Source organism: Dendrobates tinctorius, unplaced genomic scaffold (assembly GCF_039654945.1).
Source record: "Dendrobates tinctorius isolate UK_male_01 unplaced genomic scaffold, ASM3965494v1 ptg000452l, whole genome shotgun sequence".
Taxonomy (NCBI): Eukaryota; Metazoa; Chordata; class Amphibia; order Anura; family Dendrobatidae; genus Dendrobates; species Dendrobates tinctorius.
This window is the reverse complement of record NW_027362114.1, coordinates 241,978-268,252: the sequence shown is the minus strand read 5'-3', so window position 1 is coordinate 268,252 and position 26,275 is coordinate 241,978. Positions and strand designations below refer to the sequence as shown.

General features: G+C 47.8%; 1 protein-coding gene and 1 long non-coding RNA gene across 2 annotated transcripts in view; both read right to left on the bottom strand.

Annotated features, from left to right (window-relative positions):
- Positions 1 to 26,275, bottom strand: part of LOC141077459 (uncharacterized) — a 261,894-nt gene that overhangs the window by 160,727 nt on the left and 74,892 nt on the right. The window lies entirely within an intron of this gene.
- On the bottom strand, positions 24,280 to 26,223 carry LOC141077451 (uncharacterized). The gene is made up of 4 exons (XR_012227561.1): positions 26,104 to 26,223; positions 25,667 to 25,743; positions 25,092 to 25,184; positions 24,280 to 24,866 (listed from the first exon to the last, which is right to left on the bottom strand). It is a non-coding gene; the product is annotated as an uncharacterized lncRNA (long non-coding RNA).

Below are 26,275 nucleotides of genomic sequence, written 5' to 3'. Positions count from 1 at the left end.
TGGGGGGGTACCTGACAAACTCTATCTTGTACCCTGAGGACACCAGCTCTCTTACCCATGTGTCGTGTGCGATGGTGAGCCAGACATGGCGAAACCAGAGTAGGTAGCTCAGTGGATAGCACTGCAGCCTTGCAGCGCTGGATTCCTGGGTTCGAATCCCACCAAGGACAACATCTGCAAGGAGTTTGTATGTTCTCCTCGTGTTTGTGTGGGTTTCCTCCGGATACTCCGGTTTCCTCCCACATTCCAAAGACATACTGATAGGGAATCTAGAATTGTGGGCTTCATCGGCGACAGTGATGATAATGTGTGCAAACTGTAAAGCGCTGCGGAATATGTTAGCGCTATATAAAAAAAATAAAGAGAAGATCTTTGGGACCTGGATCCCCTCGACCTGGGCTGGTGAGTATGCATTCTCCCCAAGGGGTTGGCTCTATATGAGACCTGTCGATCTCTATCCTGGTTGGGGCAACCTGAAGCGGCGGAATTGGCCGCTGTAGTCCACCCGGGGTTGCGAGAAGCCCGAAAACGTGCCTGAAACTGGTGACGAACTGGCGGTTTGACCTATTGTTGAGGGAGAAAACCGCTCTTCCCTCAGGTGGGATCAGAGATGAGCTGATCTAACTTCTCTCCGAAAAGGCTGCACTGATAAGGTAGAGAAGTCAAGGACTTCTTGGAGGCTGAATCGGCCCGCCATGTCCTTAATCATAGAGCTCTCCTAATGGAAATTGTGCTTGCGTCAGCAAGTGCCGCGCAATTGGCCGCATCCAAAGATGCATTGATTAAGTAGTCCCCAGCCATAGCGATCTGACTCGCGATCTCTGATAGTTCTGCAGGTAGGGCCCTATCCTGCAAGGCTTTGTTTAATGATTCTGACTAAGAAATCATGGCCTTGGCCACCCACGTTGCCGCGAACGAGGGAGAGAGTGAGTGCTGACCCTGATGCCTCAAATACTGAGTGAGCCAAGCTCTCTATGAGACGATCTGTGGGATCCTTCATAGAAGAACCACTAGGTACGGATAACAGGGTTTTAGAGGCCAAGCGTGACATGGGTGAGTCCACCGTTGTGGATTCCGTCCATCTTTTACAGAGGTCCGGGGCAAACGGATACCTCGCTTCGAGCGCCTTCTGGCCCGAGAAGCGTCTGTCCGGCCGTTCCCTGTGTCGTTGCACTATGTCCTCGAATTCTGGGTGAGTGCAAAATACTCTATGCGGCTGCTTAACTCGCTTAAATGACACCTTATGGCCAGAAGCCAAGGTGCAATCATCCTCAATCCCCAAAGTCTGGTTGACGGCTTCAATGAGGCTGTCCACTGTTTCTCAACACCCCGGAGTATCTAGGTCAAGGGGCTCGTCTGAGCATTGCTCGCTATCGACTACTGGTGAAGGAGAGCGAGAAGCAGAACTCACGGATGCCGAGGCACCGGATGAACCGGGAGACGCCGTGTGGGTTCGTTTCCCCCGCGTCTGCCTGGAGTGAGGGCGGCCCCTGCAGGCCGGATGCTCTTGTGAGGTAAAGGACCCCTCTAACACAGGCAAGCCACTGTCCCTGCCCCTATCTGGGGCACGAAGGGACTCGATTGCTCTCGTAAGCGACGCCATGGACTGCGACAGTGATAGGGCCCACTCGGGGGACTTGCACTGGGCTCAGTCGCAGGGTAAGGCTCCTGGGCGCGTTTGGAATCACAGGCTTCGCATAATCGCTTGCTCTGTGCCCGCGGAAACGCGGCCCGACAAGAGATGCATGCAGCGTATAGAAACGTGTGCGTCTTCGCTTTTTCAGACATGCTGTATCTACCCGGCATCAGCACTGCAGACCGCTGGGGGGGGCACTCCTCATTTTCCCGCAGCGTGGCCTCTCGGGTTGGGGGGCAGCACTTACCCCAGTCCTGTGCCCCCACGTGTCCTGGAAGTGCCGGGCATTGCTCCAGCTCAAAGAAGCGCGCGCCACAGCTGCGGGAGGGCCGTCAGAAGAAGAGGCATCCTTGGGACAGTCTTTCCAGTTTTGCGGCCTAGCGCTGGTCCGAAACCGGGGCCTCAATTTCTTCGGCGCCCGCCCAGGCCACAGGAGGCAGGCTGCCGGAAGTGACGCGAAGGAGGGACTTCTGCCTGCGGCCTAACGCCAACCGAAACCGCGGGCTAGATTTACATCGCCTGCCCGTGACGGGGGGTGGGCGGACCCGTCTCCCACGGAGTTCCAGGCCGAGGATACATGGCTGGACATCAGGACCCGCCACCGTGCGCGACGGGGGTGCTATCTTCGGATGCTGCCGCTCTGACCCCCGAGGAAAAGGCTAAGGGCTCCATCCCTGTGGACGCTGCTGCAGGAGCCCTCCCCGGCCATCCCCCTCCGTGACCATGCTTCAGCTTCCCAGCTCAGGTAGAGGGGAGGGGGGCCACATATAGGACAGTGCAGGCACCCTAGCTCCATCTTTCCCTCCAGGGATGAGGAGAGGGACCGTCCGCTGCCTTGCAGCACCGCAGTCTAGCATTGGTGGAGCAGTGGGAGCCGCACGGACTATGCTTGTGCCTCTGTACAGCCTAGGGTTTCAATACCTTAGGGAGGTCAGGGCTAAGTCCGGCATCATGTCCCACGTTGCGGGACAGGATACATGGAGGCGACACTCGCACGTGCTCGCCCGTTGATGGTTTGGGGAAATCGGACCCTTTCAATAGGATCCATTGCCCCTATCTCATCTTCATGGAAAAAATAAAAAAGTCTGGGAAAAAAGGACCAGATGTGTCCCACGTTGCGGGAGAGGATACGTGGAGGCGACACTCGCACGTGCTCGCCCGTTGTTGGTTTGGGGAGATCGGACCCTTTCAATAGGGTCCGTCGCCCCGGTCTCATCTTCATAGAAAAAGGGAAAAAGAAAAAAAAATAAGTCTGGAGAAAAAACAGGCATGTGCCTCCAACGGACACAAAACATGAACTGGTTTCTGCCCGCAATCAGGGTGAGGGTGTTTACGGCGGAGGAGGAGCTAACCTCTTTTTTTCACTCTTAGTGTCAGCCTCCAGGCGGCAGTAGCATACACCCACAGTACCTGTGTCCCCCAATGAGGCGAAGGAGAAAATCTTGTTTTTGAAAATTTTGTCCCCGCCAATCCTTTAGAATGTGAAGATGTCAGAAGACTCACCAAGTGACATTTTATTGCACTCATCCCAGTAACTGAAACAAGAAAGAACCCCCAGAGAAGATGTCGTGTATGTTCCTAGAGAGGAATGAGGCATGATCCCCGCTATTATTACCCACAATGCCCATCATTGCCAGCCTTATGCCTCCATGACGGCTTTACAATCTTCCACACAGAACCACGTTTTTTAACTGTTTTGACATTCAAGCATTTGGATTATTTAGTGACAGACACATTTGAGTAGAGCGGACTTAACAACTTCCGGGGGTAGGTGGGGGGAGGTCTCCAGAGACACAAGCTGGGCACAATATATTGGGCACTACAATGACTTTTTTTTGCAATTTTTGCTCTGAAACTTCCACTACGTGTTTCTGGAAATCATCCTTGTAGTGAAAATGGTCACTATATCCATAGATGAAATCCCAGAGGGGTGTCATTTCCAAAATGGGGTCACTTCAGGGGGGATTTGAGGGGGAAAATTTTTGTGAAAGAAAAGTAAATGTTTATATTTTCATTCCACATTCCATTCATTCCTGTGAAGCATCTGAAGGGTTAATAAACTTCTTGAATGTGGTTTTGAGCACCTTGAGAGGTGCAGTTTTTAGAATGGTGTCATTTTTGGGTATTTTCTGTAATTTTGACCCCCTAAACTCACTTCAAATGTGAGGTGGTTCCTAAAAAAAATGGTTTTGTACATTTTTTTGCAAAAATGAGAAATCGCTGTTTAACTTTTAATCCTTATAACTTCCTAACAATAAAAAGTTGATATAGATGCTACTGTGCAGGCGCCGCCATCGCCGCTGACATTTTGCTGGATGTAATTTTTTTTCTAAGCCTCACAATAGCCACAATATTATAGGCATTATCACCAATAATATCAATGCTATTATATGCATTATGTAATAATGGGGGCAGGTCAATGAGGGATCAGCGACCTGTCATAAGCCAATACAGATGAATATGTAATCAGAGCACCACATAAAGCCCCGCCCACAGCCCCACCCACAGCCCCGCCCCAGAGCACGAGAATCTCATTACCTGAAAGCTACAAATACAGATTAAACAACAGTAAACCAGAGTTGCCCTCATTTATGGTGGACCATTGGAGCTACTATGGATCCTGAGCAGAAGATTAGAGAAAATAATATTGCTCCCCATTTCAGGAGAGATTGTGCAGTAATCTGAATTCCTTAGGATCAAAAAAAAATGTAATTGGTTGTAAGTTTTATAGAAAAGGGCTTTCAATGCCCAAAGTCATTTGAACAGTTTTGGGTGTAGGAGAATGTTGTGGTCTAGAGGCAAAATGGGGATCATGGTAATGTGGCACCCCTGAGGGTTCAGTCGCCACAGAGGTACTGCACCTCCTCCTGAGGTGTGGTACCCCACCATCCAGGTAAGGTGAAGACACCTGACCACACTCCAACACCTACAACCCCACGCCACAAAGTAGTGTAGCAAAGCACCTTCGGCGGCTCCCTGCTTGGAGTGTAGCATAGCACCCCTTGATGGCTCCCTGCTTGGAACATGAAACGTGCTGGGAGGTGGGTGGGGTTAGTTCACATAAAAGAGCGGAAAGAGTTGAGTCAGTCATTCAGTCAGTCTTTCATTCAGTCAGTGAGTGAGGATGTAGAAGGACAGAGTATGAGACACAGAAGATCCCTGGGAGAGGGATGGAAGAAGGAAGTGCTGCAGCAGGCCACAGTGATCTGGGTCTGCTGGCACAGGAAAGAGACAGAGAAAGGAAGCTTGATTCTCCATTGGGAAGAAGGATTAGCACGGAACGTGAGGAGAATAAGACCAGGGTTAGAGGAGAACCATTTTCAAGTTCTAAGCGCAAGGCCGGGGTCCGGTCCCCGAGGTTGTACGGATACTAATGGTCCTGCAGCAGACACCGGAGGAATAGAAGTAGTGACCACTTTATTCCCACTCAAGACTTGGGGGCACAACAGCAACATATTAGTGAGCCGGGACTTAGTAGCAAGGAGTCCCCGAAGCAGGCTACAGCTGTCTGCTGTAAAAAAATAAAAATAAAAACAAATCTGAACTGAGAAAGTAAGTTAATGTGTATGCACAATGTAAGTGCATATTAACACATGACCATTAACCATAGAAAACAAAAAGCAAAAAACACAAATATCCTGAACTAAAAAGTAAAAAATATACTGCCAATAATGCATAAAGGTAGTAATAATAATAAGGGTATTTAGTAAACATAATTTTGATCAAAATAATGTACAAGCCATCCCGCCACGTCACGGCAACCCTTGTGGGACAGTCCCTACTCTAGTATTTAAAACCTTTTCACTTGCCAAGTGACGTGAATGTTAACAAGGATCGAGCAGCTGAACCACTAGTAACAGCTTAGGCCAGACTGGATGGCTTTCCCAGCTCAGAAGCTGCCGTACAAGAAGAGTTCATAGGAACATCTGTCAGGAGGAACTCCAGTGTAATTCAGTACTGAGAGTACTTCACTCAAAGGCGCTATAAGAGGAGACGTTCAGGAAAGGCACATATGTTGGCGGAGTGTTGGAAAGGAGTACTTCATCTTGCCTGGAAGTTGGCTGAGCTCCTGGCCCGGAGAACACGGCACAGATGCGGGCACCTGTACCTGCAACAGACTGTGAGTAAAGCTTTGGAACTACATGCCCTGGTGTCCTTATTCCTGCGCCAACCTGCCCAGCACTGCTACATCTCTTGCGCCTGACACTACACCATCTAAGTGTCACTTCACCTACACTGCCCGGGGACTACAGCCCTGCCTGTGGAGGGCTATAACATCATTGCTGCACCACACCATCTGTCCCAGAGGATCTGTCTGCAGCGTCGGCTTACATCTCTATTGCCAAACACCACAGGTGGCATCACGAATCACTCATCATAAGCACACTGAACATTTCCCTTTACAATGGGCACCCAGGGCCACGGGCCAGGTCCCAGCTGCTGTGACATCTGCCATTGAAGCTTATCGGGCCCGGTACCCCACAGCCCTGGGAGGGCGTCCCAGTAACACGGCCGGACTACACCACCGATAAAGCAGCCACAGCCGGTGACTGAGAGGAATCTGTGACTTCTCTGCATTCAGTGGTTACTACTCACCTGGGTAGTCATATGTGGGAATCTCCTCTTTACACCACTCATCACCCCTCACATATGTCTCTGTAGTGTTAATATGGGTCAGATCTTCACCCTGAAACAAATATTGTAAAAGTCACAGACAGATGGAGAAGTCCCATCTATGATCAGCTCTAATCCTGCCATCTCCACCGCTCTCATCACACAGGTATAAAACATATAATACTGGTGGATAAAACAAGACTGAGCACAAGACCTTCACAGCCGTCTACACATCATAGGGGAGATCTCCTGACACCTTCTCTCCATCTACCTGATGATCCTGAGGAGCACTGGTATCTTCTTGTTTACAGTCCTCACAGACAAAAGGCAAATACAGTCAAAAGGTCAAACACCAAGTAAAAACAATTTTATTGGTATGTATAAAAATATGTATACACATATATACAGACAAACATGCATGGAAAAGGGCTGAAGGATGGAAAAAGGCTATATCAACCACATACAAAAGAGCCCAGGTAGGTGTGTCACAGGGGAGTAGCAATAAACAACAGGGTACTGTGAATACATCAATCACTCATAATGTTATGCCAACAGGTAATAAATACCGGGTACCCATGCAGGCAAATATGCCATATCAAGAACAGATTCACATGTTCATACAAGAGATGAATGCCACCAATATTAAGCAAAGTATAGAAATATACAGGTACCTTGTAGGCAAAAGGCAACCCTCCCGGACCAACCTACCAACCCCAACGCGCGTTTCGGCGTGCCTTCATCAGGGGGAATAAGGCTTAAGGTACTGGATCTGAATTTAAATACAATCCATACCGGAACCATCATCGCGGCCGCGCGGCCCCCCGGTGACGTCACGTCCGCCGGATCGCGCTCGCACGGGCAGCCGAGAGCCGGAAACACGTGGGGCCCCACGTGATCCGGAAGTCGGCGCACCACAGAGACACGAGCCGGCCGACACAACGAAAGCAGGGCGCACGTGCACCGTAATGAATAAGATAGGGCGCGCCATGGCATATGTTGGCAAGGAAATGGGCGGCTGGAAAGAATGATAGTCAAAGTATGTCACAAAGACAAAACCTAGCAGAGAATTATATACAATTTACATCACATAACAAATAATAAGAAAAAGAAAAAGAATTGGCTTTGTAGAAATGACATCATACAGTGGACCAATAGCATAAATCCATATAGTGAAAACCCATGCCTAGACGAACATAATTGCCATAGAATCGCAGATGAACATAACAATATAAACAAAAGCGTTAACATTATACAGGTATATGTTTATATAGAGTATCAACAAAGAAAATGAAAATGCACATACAAATATAACAAAAGTGATCCCATATGGATGCATAAAGACAGATACGTCACAAATATAATGGCCATGTCATTAATTATAGCACACATATTATCCCATACATTGAGAGTATAAATACAACATGACAGATACAACATCAATCTGTCTCACCAAAAATACGGACCCCAAAAATTATTTATATATATACATGTGCATATACCTGCAAGCAAAAACATTCAAGATGACAAAAAACGACACCAACGCATATAATATATATGTATAACGACGATTGTGGAATAAATCCAAAGATGAATACGCGTCCATATCAGTAACCGGATACAGATAGCCGTCAACAATAACACAAAACACTAGAAAAAAAAAGGAAAACAAAAACATAATTAAAATCAGTTAAAAACAATGTATGCGGAAGCATAACCAAGCACAGTAGACCAATGGTTAGAGAAATGGCGAAAAGCTGAGATTCTCATTTAATCCGTATGGCTGAACTGTATTAAGGGTCCAAATCCATCTACACTCCAATTGACCTAAACTTTTGGACAAATCACCACCCCTGATATTAATCTCCAACACATCAATGCCGCAAACTCTCAAAAGAGAGCTGTTGCATTGATGGAATAACTTAAAGTGTTTGGGGATAGTTTTGAGGGTGGTTGTCTCATCATGCCCGTCGGCAGCTTGAATGCCCAAAACGTGTTCTCTAATCCGGACCTTAAGCTGTCTTGTCGTCATCCCCACGTAAGTTAAACCACAAGGACAAGTGGCGAAATACACCACATACCTTGTGGTACACGTGATACGTTTCCTAATACTATAGGTTTTTGTACCAGCCGAATTAGAGAAGTCATTGCACCTGTCCACATTAGGGCATGCCACACAGCGGCCACAAGGAGAACAACCACCCACAATTGAGCCAGCGCCCAAAAACGTCTGTGACTGTAAACCCACATGGTGGCTTTTAGTTAAGAGGTCACGTAAATTTCTAGCACGTCTAAACGTGATTAAAGGTCGTTTAGGTAGAAACTTATTAATTATAGGATCCACTTGTAGAATAGGCCATGCCTTAATTAGTGCTGACCTAACACGATCCGAATGAGGATGGAACGTAGTAATGAACCTACAATGATTCATATTATCAGGTTCCCTGACCCGTTTATTGTATAATAGAGAATTCCGTTTAGAGTGCTTGGCCCTATGATAGGCCTTCTTAACAATCCGCCTACTATGTTGAATCTTTTTTATTGAAGAAGTTAAAAGATTTTAACATACAACAAACAAGACATAAGGTACAAGATACAGTATTAGACATGGTTATACACCAATCCATACCGGATTCGCCAACATTTTACCCATAACCTGTGAGGGTGTATTACAAGTATCAAAGAGATAGGGTAAGGAAACAGAAAGAAAAGGATAACTCACAGGGAGGGGAGGGGGGGACTGAGGGATGGGTTACGGATCTCCGAGCCGGTCTCTAAGAAACATTTTCAGTTAACCGAAGTAGTCCAGGCATCTCCCTGAACACCATCCAGGGCTGCCATGTTCGAATCAAGCGAGAATTATCTCCCTCCAATTCAGCCATCAACTCCTCCATACGAAAAATGTCTATAAACTCTGATAACCACTCTGCTATAGTTGGCTTTGTCGTTGTACGCCAGTAGCGCGGGATCACCATCCTTGCTGCAGTAATACAAAACCGGAGAAGGCTCTTCTTTTGTGTTGATATGGAACCCGGAAGAATTGATAAAATGGCAATTTGTGGGGAGGGAAGGACACATTTCCCAGAGATCTCCTGGTATGCCCGAAAAACCCCCTCCCAAAAGGGTCGTATAGCAGGGCATTGCCACCATATGTGGTATAGCGTGCCTCTCTCCATTGCACATCGCCAGCATGTATCATCCAATGTCGGGAAGATGGACTTCAATCTAACGGGGGACAGATACCACCTAGTCAGTATCTTGTAATTTTTCTCTTGAGCGCCCCCGGCCGGAGACATTTTATGTGTATAAAGAAAAGCTTTATCAAGGTCCTCCTTCGAGAACTTGCATCCCATCTCTTCCTCCCATGCGCGGATGTAACTTGGAACCCCTTCCGAATCCCCTGAGTGAAGTTCCTTATATAAAAAGGAAATCAAATGTGAGGGAGGGTCTTGCATTTGTAAGAGAGCTTCCAACCGCGTCATGGGAGGGCGAGAAGTACAGTCGGCCAAACGTCCCCGTATAAACGATCGCAACTGGTTATACTCCAACCAGGAGAGTGTCCTACCTGGGAACTTTTCCCGTAAGGCGTCCCATGTCAGAAATTTTCCGTCCATTAGTGTCTGTCCCAATCGTAAGTCAGAACTCCTGTGCCAACCCAAAAATTGGTCTATGTGACACCCTGGGGGAAAGCCCGGACTACCAAATATCGGTGACAATGGGTTCAAATTACTGATCAGTTTCTGTTTATGTTTAACCCGATTCCAGACCCGTAGAACTTCTCGAGTCAAGAAACCTGTTGGTCCCTTATAGTCATTTGCAACCTGTTCAGTTCGTCTGATCCACGGGAGATGACGCAATGGGACGCCGAAAGATACCTGTTCCAATTGTACCCATTGTTTAGAATGATGACCGAACTGCCAGTCAAACAGACGTGCAAGTAGGGAAGCTCTGTGATAGAGTTCCAAGTCAGGGAGGCCCGCTCCACCTCTGGGTTTCGGGGCGGTTAGAATAGAATATTTAAGACGAGGTTTAGATGTCTGCCAGACAAAGTGTATTAACGCAGATCTAATGGTCTGAAAGAATGTCTTCGGCGGCACTATCGGGACCGCCTGGAATAGATATAAGAACCTTGGAAGAATGTCCATTTTAAATGAATTCATCCTACCAAACCATGAGATGGTCTTCCGTCCGTATTCCCTCAACCGTTTCAGAGTCGACTCCAACAAAGGCACATAATTTAACTTATATAAGTCGGTCGTGTCAGTAGGGATTTGAATGCCTAAATATTGAATGGCCCCAGTCTTCCACCGGAAGGGGAAATTTCCCATAAGTCTTATAAGTTCAGCCTGTCCTAGGGATATATTTAGGGCTTCAGTTTTCTGAAAGTTAATCTTGAAGTTACTGACCTCTCCGTATTTTTGAAACTCCTCCATCAATGATGGAAGGGTTATGTGTGGCTGGGATATGTACACTAAGAGGTCATCCGCATAAAGAGAGACTTTATACTGAATATCGTCCACCCATAGACCGTGTACACTAGGATTCTTCCTGATCGCCACTGCTAAGTGCTCCATAACTATCGCATAGAGAAGGGGCGACAAAGGGCATCCCTGCCTGGTCCCGTTCCCAATGGTCATAGAGCCCGACATTGCTCCATTTACCTTGACTCTGGCTGACGGGCCAGAGTATAGGGCTGCGACCCTATGCAGAAAGCGGTTCCCTAGGCCCAGCTGTCGCAGGGCCGAAAACATGAAGCCCCAGTGCACACGGTCGAAGGCTTTCTCCGCATCCATCGACAGTACAGCCAACGGTTTACATTTCGATTTAGCATAGGCAGTCAAGTTGAGAGTCTTACTTATGCCGTCCCTCGCCTCCCTTCCTCGCACAAACCCCACCTGATCTGAATGTATTACCGAGGGCAAGAGGGGAGCCAGACGATTAGCCAGTATTTTGGCGTATAATTTTACATCAACATTGATGAGAGATATTGGGCGATAATTTGTTACTAATTTAGGGTCCCTGCCCGGCTTTGGCAACACCGTAATAAAAGCCTGTAAAGACTGTGGGGCAAACGGGGACTCAGCTGTGATGGAGTTAAATACCCCCGTCATAATAGGGCTAAGTTGTTCCTGAAACATCTTATAGAAATGAGGGGAAAACCCATCCGGTCCCGGGCTTTTACCAGCCGGAGTGTTTTGGATGACTTCAACAATCTCCTCTGTCGTAAAGTCCGAATCCAACGGGATGGTTAAATCCGTGGACAGTGTGGGAAGAGCGGTGTCGTGAATATACGATTCTATGCTTGGTTGAGGATCCAAAGGTGACTGAGGGGAACAATCTCCACCAATATTATATAATGTATGATAGTAATGCCTCATTATGTCCAAAATTTCTGTCGGGTTCGACGTCGCTCGACCCCCCTTTTGCTGAAGAGAAGAGATATATGTAGTCTGGTTACGCGGATGTAAGAACCTGGCCAGTAGACGTCCGCATTTGTTAGCCTGACCGTATAATATACTTTTAAAGCGATTTCTGTGGTGTCGGTATTTCTCATTCAGTAGGGACTTCAGATCGTCTCTGTATTTGATCAAGTCAATCAGCGTTTCCGTGTCCTTGTCCGTTTTATGCTTCGTCTCTAACGTCAATATCTTTTCTGTCAAGTCTGTAATCTCTTTACTTTTTATTCGTTTCAAGCGAGATCCATGCTTAATGAGGACCCCTCTGAGAACACATTTAAGGGCCTCCCATTTAACAGGGATGGCAGTAGTGTCGTGTGCATGGTCTTGTAAGAAGTCCGCTATGGTAGACTTGATGTCGGCCGCACAAGTATTATCTTTTAAAAGATTATCGTTCAATCTCCATGTCCAATGCCGCTGCCCCGAGTCAGGATGGCTAATGTCCAGAAACACTGGAGCATGATCCGACCATAGAAAACTCCTGATAGAAGGTCTCGGGTTCCAGGCCAATGCACAGTGGCTAAGGAGAAAGAAATCAATCCTCCCATAAGAGTTGTGCGGTGTGGAAAAGAACGTGTAGTCTCTTTCAGTGGGATTACAAAGTCTCCAGACATCAGTGAGTCGCAAATCCTGGAGATCCCTTTTCAGTGAGGATAGCTGGCGATATGAAAGATATGACCTCGCTGCCGTGGAGTCTAGAGTCGGGTTAAGAGTCATGTTAAAGTCACCTCCCAGTATGACCACCCCCTCGGCAAACTCAGCCACGATCTTCAGGAAAGATCTAGCAGCTCGTATTTGGTCCCGGCCGGGAGCGTACCAACCCGCTATAGTATATGTGGTTGAAAAAATTTAAATTTTCAAAAGCACGTATCTGCCCTCCGCATCAACCAATGTGTCCAATATGGTATGCTGGAGGGATTTATGGAGCGCTATGGAGACCCCGCGGGAGCGTGAATCCGGGTTAGCACTATGAAACCAGGTCGTGTAATGTCTGTCGTGAATATTAGGGATGTGTCCGACTTTAAAATGTGTCTCTTGTAGGATTACTATATTTACTCTTTTCTTATGCATGCCATATAAAATATGTGACCGCTTCTGCGGAGTATTAAAGCCTCTAGTATTCAAAGAGCCCAGTGTTATCTTTTGTACAGTGTTCTTACCCGACATTGTATCTGCAGCGTGAGGCCAAGGATGCAGGCTACGGCTAACAAGATGGATCGGCTCCGGAGTCCTACGCCCATTGTTGATGAGGGAAGGAGAGCTAGGGAAGGGAGTGGGTATTAACAAAGAAAGTAGACGAGAGGTTAGAAAAAGGAAAAAGAGAAAGGAGACAAAGAAATAGGATTTTTAACTATACGAGTGTAAGTAAGCACACTCCAGGAATACCTGTTGGAGGTAAAATATAACAGCTGCGTGCCTCGATGGCAACCCAGCGCCTCCGGGGGTTAAGTGTATAGCAAAAAGAGGAGTTGGAGACACCTACTCCCCCAGTTCCCGACCCTGCAATGATTTAACCATCGTATTCCCTTTATAACGGGAACTAAACAGATAGAGAATATACGTGTAACAGCTAATTATAGGCTAGTGAAACATGCCCCAATTCTCAACTATTTTCAATATCGACAGCACTGATAGTATTATAAATACTTCGCTTTTAAACAACAAACCAGTATAACCTACTAGACTGTAAGTTAACTCTCAAAACATAACACCGCAGAGCCACCTGCAATTTAGGACAAGGCATACTATCCAGCCTCGTCGTCTACAGGATGCATGTGCCCTGGACCGTTGGGCCGACCCCTGCGACGACGTTGCTGCTGAGGGATCTGGCCTCTTTGGAGACCTTGAAGTCCATAGTATGAAGGCAGGGGTGGCCAGTCAGGTATATCCACCTCCGTTAGATCCAAGGCAGCTGAGAACGCCGGAACTCCGCCAGGATGACTCAAACAATGCACTCTACCTCCCTTCCGAACCCGAAGGCAGAATGGAAATCCCCAAGTATAGGGAAGGCCTCGTCGTTGTAGTTCGTCTAAGAGGGGGCGGAGAGCTCTGCGTCTCTGTAGTGTCCATCTGGACAAATCTGCGAAGAGCTGTATACGAGATCCCAAGTGGTTCATAGATTTTGCTTTCCTGGCTGCTCCCATGATCGCATCTTTAAGTTGGTACTTGTGAACCCGGCATATCACATCTCTTGGTGGATCTTGCTCGCCGGGACGCGGGCCCAGGGACCTGTGGGCACGATCCAGTTCCAGTTGGGCATCCTGAGGCCTATCTAGTACCGAGTTAAAGATATCTCTCAAAGTGGTGTTCAACTCTTGGGGGGATATAGTCTCAGGCAATCCCCTTATTCTTATATTGTTTCTGCGTCCCCTATTCTCGGAATCGTCCAGCATTTCAGCTAGAGTTTGCAACTGTCTTGCTTGTGCGGCTGTGGCAGTTTCCTGAGCCTCCATTCTTTCGGTTAGGGAGGCTATAAGCTGGTCATGAGATTCCACTTTCTCACCACATTGCTGGATATCATCTCTTAATACGGAAAGTTCAGCCTTATAGGAGCATTCCAGACGAGCAATGTACTGCTCCATATCCTGCTTCGTCGGGATATCTTTTATCTTATTGTATAATAGGCTGAAATCAGCTCCCATGGGTGTCACGGAGCACCCTGTCGTGGAGGAGAATGATCTCCCGTGTTGCGGTGTCAGGAGTGCGTCTGGTCGGCGGGTTACATTATTTTGTATATCTGATGCTGCGGTGTCCATCATCATAGAGTCTGCAGGGACAGCTGTAGTGGCCATGTCGACGTCTGGGGGGACACTGCCGCCTCTCTGTGACACGGGGGGTTCTGCACTCATCCCCCCGGGGTTCTTATCTGATCCGCCGGCCTGTATCTGCGCGGGACCGTCCGCATGGTGCCCCTGTGATTGACGGATCTCCTGGGCCCCAGAGGATTTATTAGGAGGAGATAGCCTCGCTGCCTGCTGGGCCCCCGTGGATGTGCCCCCTTTCCCTCCACGGGGTCCCCCTCCGGCTGCCGTCTCACCAGTTTTCTCTCCTCCCGCCTGCGCCTTACTTCCTGGTGGCGGCGGGGCCTGCACACCTGTCATGGCGCCCGCGGCCTTCCTTCTTCCCGCTCCTACAAGGTAGCGGGAAATGCCTCCGGGAGTGCTGTCGGGTGCTGAGGGGCCCGCGGACGTATTCCCCCTGGTCCTCCTAGCCGACATCAGAAGGTGGGGTAAGTATTCTGGGCTCTGTTCGGGTCGGTCACCGGTGCTGGAGCGGGAGCTCTCTTACATGCGTCCTCACTCCTCGCTCGCCATGCCACGCCCCCTTGCTTTTACTTTTTACAACTGAAGAAGAGGAGGCGATAGAGCTGGAGGCTGAGTCAGCAATGTAAGACAAAACTTTTTCCTGATGCTCTGCCTTTAAAAGCGGTTTGCCAACTCCTAGAAAACTAAGCGTTCGAGGCCTTAGGCTGGTTTCACATTTGCATTTTTTTTCGCGGTAATTTAGCGCTAAATAGCGCATGCGTTTTTTTCCCCTATACTTTGCATGGGATGCGCTTATGTGCGCATACACATGCGTTTGTACGCGTTTTACCGCGCATGCGTTTTTTTTGCGGTATGCGCTCGGGCGCACAAAATGCAACTTGTTGCATTTTTTGTGCGTCCGATTTGCCTCAAAAAAACGCATGCGCGCGCAATGCGTTTTTTTACAGCAAGACACCCAATATAAGTCTATGGGTGCACATATGTGCGCATTGGCATGCTTATGTATGCGTTTTTTTGCACATGCGTTTTTTTTTGTTAACCATGGAATTTAGGGGTTTGGGTTAGAGTTAGGGTTAGTTAAGGGGGTTTAGGGTTATTGTTAGGGTCAGGGTTAGGGTCAGGGTTAGGGTTAAGTATGGTTTGGTTAAGGGTTAGGGTCAGGGTTAGGGTTAAGTATGGTTTGGTTAAGGGTTAGGGTTAGGGTTAGGGTTAAGTATGGTTTGGTTAAGGGTTAGGGTTAAGTATGGTTTGGTTAAGGGTTAGGGTCAGGGTTAGGGTTAGGGTTAAGTATGGTTTGGTTAAGGGTTAGGGTCAGGGTTAGGGTTAAGTATGGTTTGGTTAAGGGTTAGGGTCAGGGTTAGGGTTAAGTATGGTTTGGTTAAGGGTTAGGGTCAGGGTTAGGGTCAGGGTTAAGTATGGTTTGGTTAAGGGTTAGGGTCAGGGTTAGGGTCAGGGTTAGGGTTAAGTATGGTTTGGTTAAGGGTTAGGGTCAGGGTTAGGGTCAGGGTTAGGGTTAAGTATGGTTTGGTTAAGGGTTAGGGTTAGGGTCAGGGTTAGGGTTAGGGTCAGGGTTAGTAAAGTCATGGTTTGGGTTAGTGTGAGGGGCCACCTAATGTTGGAAAAAAAAAGCAAACGCGGTAAAAACGCACTAAAAACGCATACAAACGCATAAAAACGCTGCTTTTTTTCATGCATGCTCATAAAAATGCTTGAAAAAAACGCAGCAGTTGTATGCTTTTGTATGCGTTTTTCAATGCGTTTTTTTGCGGGAAAAACGCGCTGCAAAAAAAAGCAAGTGTGAAACAGGCCTTATGTAGCCAGACGATGACGCAGGGTCAGCACCTCCTGCATTCGGTCCTATTTTGCTCTTGCCACTACCATCAGATCCACCACCAACACCATCATTACCAGCTGCCAACCCCCGCCCAATTCCACGGCCTCTTCCACCAGCCTTCCTCATTTTTGGTAGAAATGTAGACAAAATCCAACAAACTATATAGTAATGTAAAACAAGGTACAAGGTGTCTATAGGACAGGGGAGATTTAGAATTTCTGCACACACTTGTGGACAGTGGACACTTTTGGATTGTGTGAAGCCCACTGATATCTGAGCGCTATGTGACAGGCTCGATGGCACAGCTGCCTGTGACCAAAGTGACGAGAGGATAATGGAGATTTTGAATCTCTGCACACACTTTTGGACACTGGACACTTGTGGATTGTGTGAGGCCCACTGATATCTGAGCGCTATGTGACACGCTCGATGGCACAGCTGCCTGTGACCAAAGTGACGAGAGCATAATGGAGATTTTGAATCTCTGCGCACACTTTTGGACACTGGACACTTGTGGATTGTGTGAGGCCCACTGATATCTGAGCGCTATGTGACACGCTCGATGGCACAGCTGCCTGTGACCAAAGTGACGAGAGGATAATGGAGATTTTGAATCTCTGCGCACACTTTTGGACACTGGACACTTGTGGATTGTGTGAGGCCCACTGATATCTGAGCGCTATGTGACACGCTCGATGGCACAGCTGTGACCAAAGTGACGAGAGGATAATGGAGATTTTGAATCTCTGCGCACACTTTTGGACACTGGACACTTGTGGATTGTGAGGCCCACTGATATCTGAGCGCTATGTGACACGCTCGATGGCACAGCTGCCTGTGACCAAAGTGACGAGAGGATAATGGAGATTTTGAATCTCTGCGCACACTTTTGGACACTGGACACTTGTGGATTGTGTGAGGCCCACTGATATCTGAGCGCTATGTGACAGGCTCGATGGCACAGCTGTGACAAAAGTGACTAGAGGATAAGGGAGATTGGATTGCTTTTAAAAAAGCAGTTTGCGGAGCAGTGGGTAAACAGCAATGCCAGCGTGTCAGGAAGCCTTAAAAGGCAGCCCAACAACCAACTCCACTGATACACCACAATATAGCCTCCCCTTGCACTGCACACACAGTGACTTGTGTGTTGTGCAGGCCAAATCGCTAGCAGCAGAAGCAGTTTTTTTGTCTTCTTCCCTGCCTAACGCTCTCCCTACAGAATCAGCAGCAACCTCTCCCTATACTAAGATCGGCAGAAGTAAGATGGCGGTCGGCGTGCACGCCCTTTTATACCCCCTGTGACGCCCACCAAAGCAAGCCAATCACTTGCATGCCCTTCTGAAAGATGGTGGTGACCCGTGCCTAGGTCATCACGTTGCCCAGTGTCCGTGGATCCTGATTGGCTGAAAAAGAGCGCAAAACAAACTTTTGAAACGCGACTTTGGCGCGTAAGTCGCCGACCTCGTGGCCGACCTCATCCTAGGGTCGGGTTTCGTTTCATGAAACCCGACTTTGCCAAAAGTCGGCGACTTTTGAATTTTTTCGACCCGTTTCGCTCAACTCTAGTCAGGCCAGTAGATAACAGGCTCCAATTAAGACGCCAGACGTACATTACAATAGCCGTGGGATTTACAAAGGTGGGGGGAGGTCAGAAGTGGCATATCTTGCTTACTTCTGCCCAGGGGGTGGCAGCAGGTCGGTTGCTGCATTAAGGGCATACATCTCCTATTCGGTGTGCTGGGGGGGTTCTGTAACAATGACTCTACGTTATAAACTTCTGTGAAGCACTTAGGGGTTCAAAGTTCTCACCACACATCTAGATAAGTTCCTTGGAGGGTCTAGTTTCCAAAATGGTGTCACTTGTGGGGGGGTTCCACTGTTTAGGCACATCAAGGGCTCTGCAAACATGACATGAGGTATCGGTGTACTGATGAGAAATTGCCCAACAAATTTTAGGATCCATTTTATCCTGTTACCCATGTGAAAATGAAAAAATTGATGCTAAAAGAAAATGTCATGATCCCAGTGCAGGTTTTTGAGCTGCACACCAGGGGTTAATGTCTGGAGCTCTGTGCAGGTTTTGACCTGCACACTTGGGGTTAATGATTGTGGCCTCTTTCTGGTTCTGGGAGAGCTTCATAAACCCCTGGGTAGCTTCAATCCCTGCCAGTTATACTTTTGCCTTTGGCCGAGTGTACTGACACTGTGTGCCTGTTTGTTGCTATAGCTTGTTTATATGGTTCTGACCCGATTCTGTTTCCCGTTGTGAGTTTGCCTGTTGATGTTGATTTTGTACTGCGTTATTATCTGTGTATGACTCATTGCCTGTGACTTGACTACTCTCTGCTCGCCCCTCTTGTACCTTGCAACTATCTGTGTATGACTCATTGCCTGTGACCTGACTACTCTCTGCTCGCTCCTCTGGTACCTTGCAGCTATATCTGTGTGTGACTCATTGGCTAGGTCCTGACTATTCTCACTGTCTATGCCCCTTGGTAACTTTGTCTCGCAGTTACTCTGCTAGGAATTGTCTTGCAGCTCCTAGCTCTGTGGAGTTTAGGCCACGCCCCTAGCAGTCACGTGCTTCAGGTCCTGCGGGTGTGAAGTACACATCTACTCGGTTGCTGCCCGCTCCACAGGTATATTTGAGCACTGTTTGCTTTACTCAGGACACGCGCACTGGCTCAGTGAGCAAGTTCACTGCGGTGTCTCTGACATTATAACTGGCCTACAATTTTTTTTTCTCTCCTCACTTCTGCAGCATGGACCCAATGTGTGCTTTATCTGAGCAGGTGAAAAGCTTGACTCAGTCACTGCAGAAGCTTAGTTTGGAACACCAAGCTCTGGCCCAGTCCCAACGGCGGGTTGAGGACTCAGTTCAGGGGGTACTTTCCGCAGGCTTCCAGCAGGTGGGGAATAGAGATGTCATTTTAGTCCCACCTGAATCCCCGGTTAAATTGCCAGATATATTTTCTGGTAACAAGGATGATTTCAGGGCATTTAAGGAGGGCTGTAAGCTTTTTTTTTCTTTGAGACCCCGCTCCTCTGAGGATGAGAAACAGAGGGTGGGGATGGTGATGTCCATGCTTAGGGGGTCACCACAAGCCTGGGCATTCTCACTTTCCTCTTCTGCCCCTGAGAGAATGTCTGTGGATGCATTTTTTGAAGCCTTAGGGCTTATTTATGATGAGCCTGATAGAGTGCGGTTGGCTGAGGACAAAGTAATGAGTGTCTGTCAGGGGGAGCACTCGGCCGAATGGTTCTGTACTGAATTCAGACGTTGGGCAGCGGAGATTTCCTGGAGTGATGCCGCCCTTCGGGGGGCTGTTCCACAGAGGCCTGTGTGAACGTCTGAAGGATGCTTTGGCACTCCATCCTCCGCCTGACTCCCTGGAGGATGCCATGGTCCAAGCGGTTCGCATGGATCGCAGGCTGCGGGCTAGAGGCATTATGCAATGGGAATCGCCCTTATTCTTCAGTGGAGATGAGACCCAGGCTCTTCCTATGGCTATGGAGGTGAGCACTGTCACCTGTGAGGGAAAGGAAAGAAGACGCCGCCGGGAAAAGCAGTTGTGCTTCTATTATGGGAAATCTGGACATTGGAAGAAGGACTGCCCCTCCTGTCCGTCATCCTCCAAGATGGCGGGAAACGACTAGGTCTGGGTAGTAATCGAGGAGGCTACTCAGACCTTCAGGTACAATTTTCCTCATGTGCAAAGATGGTGCTGCAGGTGGAACTGGAACTTGGTTATGGTCCTGTTCAGACTACTGCTTTTATTGACTGCGGATCGGCTGTGAACCTGATTGATACCAAGGTTATGACACTTAATAAGATAGGGACAGTCAGGCTTCATGATCCTGTTAAACTTGTGGCAATTGACTCATCTCCTCTTACCCAAGATGGTATCTGTTGCAGGTCTGATCTTTTTTCTCTAAAAGTGGGTTCCACTCATGTGGAGAAACTAAGTTGTCTGGTGCTAGATAACTTGCCTGCAGGACTGGTACTGGGGATGCCTTGGCTTCAACGCCATAATCCTACCATTGATTGGGTTACAGGGGAAATCACTCAATGGGGATGCAATAATAAATGTGGTAACCGGGGACATCTTGTTAACGCTGTTAAATCCGTGTCTGTGTCGTCTGTCGATCTGGAAGGTATTCCGGAGTACCTGAAAGATTTCGAAGACGTTTTTTCCGAAAGTGAGGCTGAGGCGCTGCCACCACATAGACCCTATTATTGTGCCATTGATTTAGTACCTGGAGCCAAGTTACCTAAGGCTCGATTGTTCAATTTGTCTGGGCCAGAGCGCCAAGCCATGAAGGAGTACATAGCTGAGAGTCTCCGCAAAGGGCATATCAGGCCTTCTGTGTCACCTGTGGCAGCAGGGTTCTTCTTTGTGAAGAAAAAAGATGGTGGTTTGCGGCCGTGCCTCGACTTTCGGGAACTGAACAAGATAACGGTTAGGAACTCTTACCCGCTTCCCCTCATCCCAGACTTATGTAATCAGTTAGCTGGGGCCCAATGGTTCTCCAAGTTAGATCTGCGGGGGGCCTACAATCTGATAAGGGTTCGGGAAGGGGACGAGTGGAAAACGGAATTCCTCACATCAGAAGGACTCTTTGAGAACCTGGTAATGCCATTTGGGTTAACTAATGCACCCGCTATTTTCCAAAATTTCATCAACGTTGTGTTTTCTGATCTGATAGGCCGTTTTGTTATTATTTATTTGGATGATATTTTGGTGTATTCCCCGGACAGTCAATCTCACTTGCAACATCTAAAGACAGTTCTCCAGAGACTCAGGGAGAACCAATTGTTCGCCAAATTGGAAAAATGTTCGTTTTTTGTACAGGAGCTGTCTTTTTTGGGGTTGATTGTGTCCTCTGAGGGGTTTCATATGGATCCTAAGAAGGTGCTGGCGATCGCTGACTGGGTTCAGCCTCGAGATCTCAGGGGGCTCCAGCGCTTCTTAGGATTTGCGAACTATTATCGGAGATTCATTAAAGGTTTCTCACAAGTGGTGAAACCACTCACAGATCTTACCCAGAAGGGAGCTGATGTAAAAAATTGGTCTGTACTCGCTAAGGAATCCTTCTCAGCGATTAAGAAATGTTTCATGTCTGCCCCGGTGTTGGTGCAACCTGACCCGTCCAAACCATTCATTGTGGAGGTGGATGCTTCTGAAGTGGGGGTGGGGGCTGTGCTGTCCCAGGGTCCGGCCACCCTTACCAATCTCAAACCCTGTGCCTTCTTCTCCAAGAAGTTCTCTTCAGCTGAGAAAAACTATGATGTAGGCAATAGAGAACTTCTTGCGGTCAAGCTGGCGTTTGAGGAATGGAGGCACTTTTTGGAAGGGGCAGCTCACCCTATCACGGTTGTCATGGATCACAAAAATTTGGCATACCTTGAATCTGCTAAGAGGCTTACTCCTAGACAGGCCCGTTGGTCACTTTTTTTTTTCACGATTTCAGTTCTCAATTACTTTTCGACCGGGGTCCAAAAATGTTAAAGCGGATGCCCTGTCCAGAAGTTTTGATCCAGTGTCTCCCCCTGAGCCGCCGTCCTCCATTCTTCCCCCAGGGGTGGTAGTGGCGGGGGTCTCAACTGAGTTGGAACAAGAAATCCTAAGGGCTCAAGCCCTAGCTCCGGCAACCAGGCCAAGCGATAAACTGTTTGTTCCAGATTCATTGCGGCCTAGACTTCTGCAGGAGTTTCATGATTCTAGGCTGAGTGCTCATCCAGGTATCAAGTCTTCATTAAGGTCCGATGTCAAGGAATTTGTTTCTGCTTGTGACATATGTGCCCGTTCCAAAAGCTCGCATAACCGACCGGCTGGGGAACTCATACCTTTACCGGTTCCTGATAGGCCATGGACTCATCTTTCCATGGATTTTATTACCGGCCTTCCACCTTCCAGGGGCAATACCGTGATCTGGGTGGTGGTGGATAGGTTTCCTAAACAGGCCCATTTCATTCCCTTGGCAGCATTACCTTCAGCAGAAACGTTGTCAAGATTGTTTGTGCAGCATGTGGTCCGATTGCATGGGGTACCCCTGAATGTTGTGTCTGACAGAGGTGTGCAGTTTGTGGCCAAATTTTGGAGGGCGTTCTGTATGAAATTGGGCATCTCACTCTCCTTCTCGTCGGCATATCACCCGGAGAGTAATGGTCAGACAGAACGCACCAATCAATCCCTGGAACAAATTCTCAGGTGTCTGACCTCCGCCAGATAGGAGGATTGGTGTGATGCGTTACCGTTGGCTGAATTCGCTTTTAACAACCGGGTGAGTCAGTCCACCAACATGTCCCCATTCCTGATTAACTATGGCTTTAATCCGCATTTTGGGGAGTTTTCTCGGGTGGATTCCGGTTGCCCAGGAGCAGAGGGGTCCGTTCAATGGTTAAAAAACCTCTGGGCTGAAGTCCGGCGTAATATCTCTCGAGCCCAGGGGAGATACAAATATTTTGCGGACAAAAAGAGAGCCTCGGGAGACATGTTTCAGGTGGGAGAGAAGGTTTGGCTCTCCACGCGTAACATCAACTTAAAGGTACCATCAGTTAAGTTGGGACCAAAGTTCATTGGTCCGTACGAGATTATGGAGATAGTCAACCCTGTGGCATATAGGTTGCGTCTCCCCGCCTCCTTAAAAATATCTAATGTGTTCCATAAGTCTCTGTTGAAACCAGCAGGATCTGTCAAAGAGAACTATGAGACTGTTGTTCCTCCAGTGCTGGTGGAGGGTCAATTGGAGTATGAGGTCGGACATATTGTGGACTCTCGGCGGGTGCGCCGCTCTTTGCAGTACCTGGTCCACTGGAAGGGATATGGACCAGAAGAGCGCTCATGGGTCCCTGCTCGCTCGGTACATGCAGATCGCCTGGTTCAGGCGTTCCATGCCAAGTACCCGGGGAAGCCTGGGGGTCCAGAGGCCCCCCGTTGAGAGGGGGGTACTGTCATGATCCCAGTGCAGGTTTTTGAGCTGCACACCGGGGGGTTAATGTCTGGAGCTCTGTGCAGGTTTTGACCTGCACACTTGGGGTTAATGATTGTGGCCTCTTTCTGGTTCTGGGAGAGCTTCATAAACCCCTGGGTAGCTTCAATCCCTGCCAGTTATACTTTTGCCTTTGGCCGAGTGTACTGACCCCCGTGTGCCTGTTTGTTGCTATAGCTTGTTTATATGGTTCTGACCCGATTCTGTTTCCCATTGTGAGTTTGCCTGTTGATTTTGTACTGCGTTATTATCTGTGTATGACTCATTGCCTGTGACTTGACTACTCTCTGCTCGCCCCTCTTGTACCTTGCAACTATCTGTGTATGACTCATTGCCTGTGACCTGACTACTCTCTGCTCGCCCCTCTGGTACCTTGCAGCTATATCTGTGTGTGACTCATTGGCTACGTCCTGACTATTCTCACTGTCTATGCCCCTTGGTAACTTTGTCTCGCAGTTACTCTGCTAGGAATTGTCTTGCATCTCCTAGCTCTGTGGAGTTTAGGCCACGCCCCTAGCAGTCACGTGCTTCAGGTCCTGCGGGTGTGAAGTACACATCTACTCGGTTGCTGCCCGCTCCACAGGTATCTTTGAGCACTGTTCGCTTTACTCAGGACACGCGCACTGGCTCAGTGAGCAAGTTCAGTGCGGTGTCTCTGACAGAAAATTTTTGTGAAAAAAAAGTACTTTTTCATTTTTATGGATCAATTTGTGAAGCACCTGGGGGTTCAAAGTGCTCATATGCATCTAGATAAGTTCCTTGGGGGTCTAGTTTCCAAAATGGGGTCACTTGAGGGGGAGCTCCAATGTTTAGGTACACAGGGGCTCTCCAAACGCGACATGGCAACCGCTAAATATTCCAGCATATTTTCCATTCAAAAAGTCAAATAGCGCTCCTTCCCTTCCGAGCCCTGCCGTGCACCCAAACAGTGGTTTATGACCACATATGAGGTATCGGTTTACTCAGGAGAAATTGCTCAACAAATTTTGCGAACCATTTTATCCTGTTGCCCATGTGAAAATGAAAAAATTGATGCTAAAAGAACATTTTTGTTGGAAAAATTAAAGTGTCCATTTTTCCTTCCACGTTGCTTTAGTTCCTGTGAAGCACCTGAAGGGTTAATAATCTTCTTGAATGTAGTTTAGAGCACCTTGAGGGGTGCAGTTTTTAGAATGGTGTCACTTTTGGGTATTTTCTGCCATAGAAACCCCTCAAAGGGAAATCAGAGGGACAGGTGGTCGCTAAAAAAAAATGGTTTTGTAAATTTTGTTGTAAAGATGAGAAATCACTGTCAACTTTTCCATGATTCCAATTTCACATGGTTGAGCGCACTTGGGATCTGCCCCCAAGGCCCTGCCCATGCCCAATGTTTGGTCCGTAGACCGCGGCTAGGAGTTAGTCCCGCTTTTGTGCCCAGCAGTGATGGTGGATCTGCTGGGCTTCAGGGCGCTGGATGCTTAGGTTTCCTGTCTTTCAGATGGTTCTAGGGCAACAGTGACAACAAGCAAATACTCGAGCAGCCCTGGATAATCCACGCCGGCAGGATGATAAGATCCGGCGGAAGATGGAACCTATGAGAAGAGAAGTGAATATAATGTAAGTGATGGGACGCCATCGGACATGATACTACTGTGCGGTCACTGTGGCCGGACGGCAGAGGAATATTATCACACAGAGGTCAGGGGTCATTGTCAGCCATCATACATGTGATAATCCCATCACTGACAGATGACATCTGCTCCACATGAGTGATTCTCACTGACATCACACAGCATGGGGCTGATTCTCACACTTACCTCGTCTCTTTTTCCCCTTTTTTCCTTTTTCTGATTTTTCTTCTTTATTACTCAGATTTGTTGCAGATATTCTTTCTGTCTGAGCTGGAAAATCTGATCAGAAAGTAAAAAACAAAACCTCAGTAATGACATATCCTAATGGGATCTGCTTTGTCTCCTGTATATAGTAGGATTGTTCTAGTCCTGTCTCCTATAGTCCTGATAATCTGGTATTATATCATAATAGGGCAGAATAAGTCCTATATAATGTACATAATCCCATCTGAGGGGCATTAGATGTGTCACTGATATAGAGCAGTAAGCGCCCTGTGTGCCGCCATGTGGTGCATCACTGATGAGCGATATTCTACTATAGGAGACAATGTCGCCTTATGATGATGTAGGTTATTGGATCCCACAACGCATCTCACAGAATCCATGAAAAAGCTCCTGTGCAAAATTAGTGAAATAGAGATGCAGTATGGGCCCATGGGCAACATAAATAACAAAGGAGACCTATTACAGAAAAACCATGTGGAGATATTGGAGCCTTGAAGTCAACATTCATATTGTTTTTGCTGTAGACATGGACATACCTGATAGTGGGGACGAGGATGGTAAGATGGTAATAGCGTCGTCGTCTCCATCAGATACGGGGACAGATCCTTTCTGCCTGTTAGGAAGAAAAAAACTCATAAATCACAAGTAAACACATTATAAAAGGGGTTGTCTATAAGAACACCAACTATAAGGCCTAATGGGAGATATGACTGCCATAGTAGGGAAGGTCTTCTGCTCAACGCTACCTTCTACTAAGAATGTGTGGCATGTAATACTACATCTCTCCTACAGTGTCGGCAGCACGAAAAATGCTCAACCGGCGGCAGATATGGGCTGTTATCACCAATGGTTTCTGAAGCCAAATGTACAATGACCGCTAACCATGGGATGGTGGGTGCTGCATGTGATATTATGGTATTTATGGCCTATATTTGGTGATGAGCTCCCAGTATTGACCCCATAATCTACTTACTTTTCTGAAACGTTTGTGTTGGATTTTGGTGCACACTCTGGAGGGGACTCGGGATCCTCCTCATCCTCTGAGTCCAGATGTTTCTTTATCTCAGAATGATCTACAAGACATAGGTAATGAAGTGTTATTAGAGGTTGTCAGTATAACGTAGTCACCATTTATACATGAAACA